The sequence below is a fragment of the Giraffa tippelskirchi genome, chromosome 13 (assembly GCF_054371585.1).
Source record: "Giraffa tippelskirchi isolate mGirTip1 chromosome 13, T2T-mGirTip1v1.2.pri, whole genome shotgun sequence".
In the NCBI taxonomy this organism is placed as follows: Eukaryota; Metazoa; Chordata; class Mammalia; order Artiodactyla; family Giraffidae; genus Giraffa; species Giraffa tippelskirchi.
The window spans coordinates 55,539,484-55,547,268 of NC_137287.1; positions in this window are offsets into that span (position 1 = coordinate 55,539,484).

The following is a 7,785-nucleotide window of genomic DNA, read 5'->3' on the forward strand; positions in this document are numbered from 1 at the left end:
TATCAACATTACAGGAATAACTGTATAGAATGACTTAGGAAAGAAATGAAGGGGAAAAAAGTCAAAAAAATGTCTGAAAAGTGGATAAATTGTTTAGAGATACATTAAACAAAAATCATCCTCTGTGGAATATCGGAAATATCTCTACACACAGAGTCCCTGGGAATTAATTTTTGGTCAGATTATAATTTTGATCTAACCATCATCTTCATAACTTGTTTCCTCTGTATTCAGCATCCTTTTATTTCTCTCCTCTGCTCCCTTCCTGCTCTGTCGTCCAAATGCCAAGGCATTTCATGCCAGCCTTTCTCCTGCCAGTCCAAGCTCCTCTCAAGACTCTTCTCTTTCTAGGATATCTGCTCTGCTAATGTCTAGCTTTTGATTAATTCTATCTGATTGATTTGATTAATTCTTCCCACTTTCTGCCCTTCTCCTTCCAGGCTGCTGAGCGCTGCTGGAGAGAAAACCCACAGCTTGTTTTGCTGGTGTCACTAGGTAAGTTTTCTGTCCTTGCTGTACTGGCCCTCTCTCAGGCCCCTCATGTCCCGTCCCAGTTTCCACAATTTGGTCATCCTTCCCACTCATCGAAAAGCCTGAGTTCTATCCCTCCATCTAATTAAGCCTTAGACCCTCAGTTTGTAAAAGAAAGGGAATAACTGGTTACAATGGACAGGAAGTGAATGTAAAAAGGATGTTTCTAATGTGCTCAGAGACGAGGGGAAAAAAAAAAAGATTTCCTCCTGAGAATTAAGCTAGAAAATTCCAGATGGAGAACTGCACCTATTTTCTGTAAACCAAAATGTTGTTGTTCAGTTGTTAAGCTGTGTCTGACTCTGTGGCCCCGTGGACTGCAGCGCGCCAGGCTTCCCTCTCTTTCACCATTTCCTGGAGCTTGCTCAAATTCATGTCCATTGAGTTGGTGATGCCATCCAACCATCTCATCGTCTGTTGTCCCCTTCTTCTCCCGCCTTCAATCTTTCCCAGCATCAGGGTCTTCTCCAATGACTCGGCTCTTCTCATCAGGTGGCCAAAGTATTGGAGCTTCAGCTTCAGCATCAGTCCTTCCAATGAATATTCAAGGTTGATCTCCTTTAGGATGGACTGGTTTGATCTCCTTGCAGTCCAAGGGACTCTCAAAAGTCTTCTCCAATACCACAGTTTGAAAGCATCAATTCTTTGGTGCTCAGCCTTCTTTATGGTTCAACTCTCATCAAAACTTCTTTATGGTTCAACACTTATGTCACAATAAGTGTGTGACAATGACGTGAACACACAGAATCCAACTGGAAAAGGAGGCGGAGGCGGTGGTAAACAGCTTGCACACTGGACATGTCCAGTCTATGAAGGAGGCCCCAGGGGACAGAAGATTCCCCTTAGAAGTGCCTGCTCTGCCCCACTGAAGGCTCTGGCCTCAGAGGGGAGGTCTTTGCACCCCCACCTGTAACTCCATCAGGGAGGTGGGGACACCGGGACTAGACACCTTCTGTCTCGCCTCTGGGCCCTTTCTCCTCCAGAGCTTGGTGGACAGGAGGTGCTCAGCAAGTTCATCTCATGTCTCAAATGTTCAAGGGACACATTTTGTTGCAAGAATGACTCCTCAATCCTTTTGCACTAAATCAGCCTGAATCCTCAGCCCAAGCCGCCTTCCTGTCTGGCATCTGGGAAGATAGAGCTGCCTTGGGAACTCAGGTGTGTGTTCAGCACCGGCTGTGCCCATGAGAAAGTCATTTCTGCTCAGGAGACGTCATTGGTAAAGTGGGGATGACACCGCAGCTGTGTGGAATTGTTCAGTGTGACCCAAATAAATGCTCTTCCTCCCCCGCCTGGCCTCTGCGTGAGGTGACAGGGCCCGAGGACCCCAGTCTGGAAACTTTGACCCAAAAAGAGCAGAAGCAGGTCATTAGCATACCTTCCTTTCAAAAGCACAATGCAGCATTTTGTACTGTTTCACGTGGAGAGTCTCCCTAGACTCCAGTACGGATGTCTCTCCGGCCCTCAGGGTTTCCAGAGAAAGAGAAAAGGCTGAAATCTTTCTTCCTTGGCTGCCATGCCCCTCTGGGCACTGTCAGCCTTCTGGAAGTTTCCCAGAGCCCACATTCTGGGCCCACAAACTTCAGGACCGAGGGAGCTGTGCAGGCAGCCGGGGCTTCCTTCTCCCCCTTCAGTTCCCGCGAAACGAGGCCCCTGAGAAGTGTGGATCTTTTCTCTCCCTCACGGTCGGCATGTCCGTGTCTCCCCCAAATTCACCACCCCCCGCCCCCGCCCCCACCTCGTGTGATGGTGCTGGGAGGCGAGCTCTATGGGAGGTGACTAGGCTTAGATGGGGCCTGGAGGATGCAGCCCCCATGACGTGATGATGGAGATGGGAGCTAGCTGTCTTCACCGAGGGAGCACACAGCGAGAGGGTGGCCGCAGACAGGCGCCCTCCCCAGGAACGTAGTGAGCGGCGCTTCTCCGGGCTCGGAGGAGATCGGGGTGCGTTGTTTAAGCCTCACGGTGTGCTATTTGTTACGGCAGCCCTGGCTGACTAAGACGGCCTCAGCGCTTTTCTCTCAGTTTCTCTGGGGAATTTTCTGATGAACGTAGGTCTCCACCATATCACGTGAGATTTAAGGTGAGGTAATGTGAGTCAGATGCCGGGAACAAGAGTAAATCGTAAAGTCTGCGAGACGGGCTGAGCTTCTGAATCACACGTTTTGTCCTCTCATCAAAAGACTGGCAGGGTCGGGACTTCCCTGGTGGTCCAGTGTCTAAGACTCCTCGCTCCTCATGGAGCGGGGCCTGGGTTCCATCCCTGGTCAGGCTACTAGATCCCATGTACCACAACTAAGACCCGACACAGCCAAGGAAATAGATAAACAAATATTAAAAAAAAAAAAAAAAAAAAAAAGACTGGCAGCATTTCTTCACCAGAGGGACTAAGAGAATAGTCTGTCTCCTGCCCATCTTGTAGGATGTGGGGTGGGGAGGTTCACTTCCTTATGCCCTAAGCTGCACTTTACTCCCATTCCCTGTTTCCCTTTGAGCTCGATTTCCACAGGATTGGCTCCTTCTAACATATTCTGCAAAATACCAGGTGCTATAGACTGAATGTTTGTGTTCTTGCCAACACTCACATGTTTAATCCCGATTCCCAGTGTGATGGCGTCAGGAGGTGAAGCTTTGTGGAGGTCATGAGGTCATGAGGATGGAGGCCCAATAAATGGGATTACTGACCTCACTGGAGAGACCCCAGAGAGCTCCCCTGCCACTGTAGATGCCTGAGGACAGACTAAGACATCAGGCCACGCTTGCTTATCCAGCTGGCCCCTGCATGGTCCTGCAGCTGCATTCAAATAAATAACAGACTGGAAATGAGAAAGCAAGAACGGCAGATGGCTGGTAGGCTGCATGGCTAGGTGTGCAGACCATCATGGGTCTGGCTCGGGTTCTCTTCCCAAGAGACAGCCAGAACCCGGACAAACACATTTGTTCCCATCTGTATCATCTGTTTGCTGGTCTCTGGACCATGTGCAGGAGTGCCATCTACTCACTTCCTGCCACAGACTGCGTGGAGAAGCAGCCAGGGATTTACTGTGAGGATCTCTTCTCTCCACTGGGATTCTGATCTCCTGCTAGTTGAGCCATCACCTGCATGTCTAAAACAAAGTTCTTCCCCTGAGGATTGAGCCTCACCACTTCCTAGTCACTGCACCTCTTCTTGCCCTCGGCTGGCTCCCTGTGACAGGCATGCTCCCTAGGGTTGGTCATCCTTGGTTCGTGACCTATCTCTTCCCAATTGTGTCACCTCTAGCAACTTCTTCAATGTGTCTAATCCTTTTTTCCTACCCCCTTCTCCTTCCACCCAGGCTGCAATGCTGCATGGTCCACTACAGGCTCCTAAGAGCAGCAGGACCTTTTAAGGAGCCCCTCAGAGTCCACAGCTGAGTCCAAAGCTTAGAATCAGATCTATTTATGACCCTGACCCTAAGCCTGATTGCACTTGAACCTGCATCAGGGTTTCCCTCCAGGAATGACTCCCCAGGTTTGGAAACCTTCACTTCTAAAATGGCGCTGACCCCAGGACTACCCTGGTGGTCCAGTAATTAAGACTTCTAGTGCAGGGAGTGTGGGTTCAATCCCTGGTCAAGGAGATAAGATACATGCCTCGGGGCCAAAAAAACAAAATATAAAGCAATATCGTAACAAATTTAGTAAAGACTTTAAAGATTGCACATCAAAAAAAAAAAAAAAGAAGAAGAAGAAGAACTAAAAAAAGGGTCAAATAAAAAATATTTTAAAAAATAAATAAAATGGAACTGAACCCTACAAACCTAGTTCTCCAAGCAACCTTAGAAATAAATGCTTTGAAGTCAGGACTGATTCCTCCAAATCTACAGCTGAGCACTCCAGCCCTGACATATTGTTTTACTGCCAGAATGCTTCATGTCTCACCCAGAGCTGATCCCCACGCCTTAGGACTGACGATTTCTGTCCTAATGCTGCACTAATATTTTATTTAGGATTTTTGCATTGAGGGTCATAAGTGAGAATGGCTGACAGTTTTCTTTGGGTTGTATTTGTTGGGTATAACTACTATACTAGCTCTGTATGAGAAATTTGAAGCTTTCCTTCTTTTTCTACACTCTGGAACTGCAGAACAAAGTTCATTGGCCCTGGAGGTCTCATTGCAGGACTCCCCTGGTGGCTCAGCAGTGAAGAACCCACTTGCAATGCAGGAGACTTGGGTTCGATCCCTGGGTCGGGAAGATCCCCTGGAGAAGGAAATGGCAACCTACTTCAGTATTCTTTCCTGGAAAATTCCACGGACAGGCTACAGAGGAGCCTGGCAGGCCATAGTACATGGGGTCGCAAAAGAGTTGGATACGACCTAGCACCGAACAACAACAGACAATAGATGTCTGATAAAATTTCTCTGTGGAAGCATCTGCACCTGTTGTTTTGGAGAGTAGCTCTTTGCTCTTTCCTCCTGTTTATCCTGTGATAGTTCGTTTGTTTAAATTTTATAACTCATCTAAAGTCCATTTTGAGAAATTATATTGTCCTAAAAATTACTTCATCCAGAGTTTGTTGTTGGTGTTGTTCAGTCACTAAGTCGTGTCCAACTCTTTGCAACCCCATGAACTGCAGCACGCCAGACTTTGCTGTCCTTCACTATCTCCCTGAGTTTGTTCAAACTCATGTCCACTGAGTCAATGATGCCATACAACCACCTTGTCCTCTGCCACCCCCTTCTCTTGCCCTCGATCTTTCTCAGCATCAGGGTCTTTTCCAATGGATCAGTTCTTCGCATCAAGTAGCCAAAGTACTGGAGCTTCAGCTTCAGCATCAGTTTTTCCAATGAATATTCAGGGTTAATTCCTTTAGGATTGACTGGTTTGATCCCCTTGCAGTCCAGGGGACTCTCAAGAGTCTTCTCCAGCACCACATCAATTTGAAAACATCAATCCTCTGCACTCACCTTGCTTTATGGTCCAACTCTCACATCCATACATGACTACTGGAAAAACCATAGCTTTGACTATGCAGACCTTTGTCAGCAGTGATGTCTCTGCTTTTTAAATATTCTGTCTAGGTTTGTCATTGCTTTTCTTCCAAGGAGCAAGTGTCTTTTAATTTCATGGCTGCAGTCACTGTCCACATTGATTTTGGAGCCCCCAAAATGAAATCTGACGCTGTTTCCACATTTCCCCAATCCATTTGCCATGAAGTGGCAGGACCGGATGCCCATCTGGTCCTACTATTTTTTGAAAGTTGAGTCTTAAGCCAGCTTTTTGACTCTCCTCTTTCCCCTTCATCAAGAGTCCCTTTAGTTCCTCTTCACTTTCTGCCATTAAAGTGATATCATCTGCATATCTGAGGTTATTGATATTTCTCCTGGAAATCTTGATTCCAGCTTGTGATTCATCCAGCGTGGTATTTCCCATGATGCACTCTGCATATAAGTTAAATAAGTATGGTGATAACATACAGCCCTGACTATATAAATAAAATAATAAATAAATATTATAATAAATTATTATATTTATTTAGTATAATAAATCTGAACAAAGTCATCTCTTAAGCTAATTTTACTTTCTTTTGTATATGGAGTTTATTCCTCTTATTCCATATTTTGTATTTTTGTGCTTTCTTCCCTTTCTAGTTTATGTTGATTCACGTAGATGTGTGGTCTTAGTTCTATTTTATTGTTTTGTCATGGTTTCTGTTTTTTAGCTTTTTCAAATATTTCATTGAGTGATTTTATGTGCCTTGCTGTTGTTGTGTGCATATGTCTTGAGAATTTGAAAGGTTCGTATTTTAGTTCTGGGTTAATGATGATCAGAATGCCACACGATATCCTTAGCCACCTATTTCTTTAGGTTAACTACCAACTCCCTACGCTATTTCCTTCTTTTGTCCCTTTTCCTCTCTTTTCTTAACCACCGGTTTTTAATTATATTCTTTCTTCGTATGTACCTTTGTACTAAGGTGCATATTTAAATGTCGACCATTCGATTTATCAAATTGAAATGTTTTTACCCCAAAATATGTTACCAAACCAAAGTTGGGTCCACTTGCCCACAAGCAGTAAAACCAATCTACTGACACTGGGTTGTGACGAAGAAAAGTCTAGCATTTATTGCAGGCATCTAGCAAGGAGAAGTGGCAGCTCATGCTCGGAGGACCTGAATCTGATAGCTTTCAGGGAAGAGGTTTTAAAGGCAGGGTGAGGGAAGGGGCTGCAGGGGGTGTGATTGGCTCCTGCACCGTTCTCAGACTAGTTGGCAACAAGGTGAAGTTTCAAGCATCTTCAACCTTCTGGTTTCAGCCAGTTTAGTGTCTACATGCTTGCAGTCAGCAGTTCTCATCTGGTAGAGGCTGCTTCCTGTAAAAACAACCTAGGAATGTGTGTCAGACCTTTATCGTTCAGGGCCCTGGGAAGTGGGTGATACTGCTCTGTGGCGGTTTATAGTGTAGATTGTTACCAGTTTCCTGGCTCAATAGCTACTTTACATCTTCACATTTCCCAATCATTAACTCTTGAGTCAGCCTTTTGAGACTCCAGGAGGCCCAGGAGACTAAGCAAAATTCTTTTACTTCAAAGGACAGGGACCTAGGGGTTGTATACGGTTTCAAACATAGACATGAAAATCGCATAGGCACAGAATCCTATTTTCTCTTTCCCCCCAAATTTTGTCCTATCGTTTTGAAATCGTGAGGCTTTATAACATCTACCTTGTATGTATACATGTATGTATATGTATATAACATGTATCCTGTAACCCTAACTTCATATCCATGATTTCCTTAGCCCTTCCCTTGTGACTCAGCTGGTAAAGAATCCGCCTGCAATGTGGGAGACCTGGGTTTGATCCCTGGGTTGGGAAGATCCCCTGGAGAAGGGAAAGGCTATCTACTCCAGTGTTCTTGGGCTTCCCTTGTGGCTCAGCAGGTAAAGAATCCGCCTGCAATGTGGGAGACCTGGGTTTGATCCCTGGGTTGGGAAGATCCCCTGGAGAAGGGAAAGGCTATCCACTCCAGTATTCTGGCCTGGAGAATTCCATGGACTGTATAGTCCATAGGGTCTCAAAGAGTCAGACACGACTGAGTGACTTTCACTTCACACAGTTAATTCAGCACTGCTGGTCTTGTCTTTTACAGCCCTTTCCCCTTCATCTCTCCTACTATGATTTATCTTTAGCTTTGCGCACACTGATGATGAACAGTTTTTGTTTTTGTTTTTTTTAATAAATTTATTTATTTTAGTTGGGGGCTAATTACTTTACAGTATTGTAGTGGTTT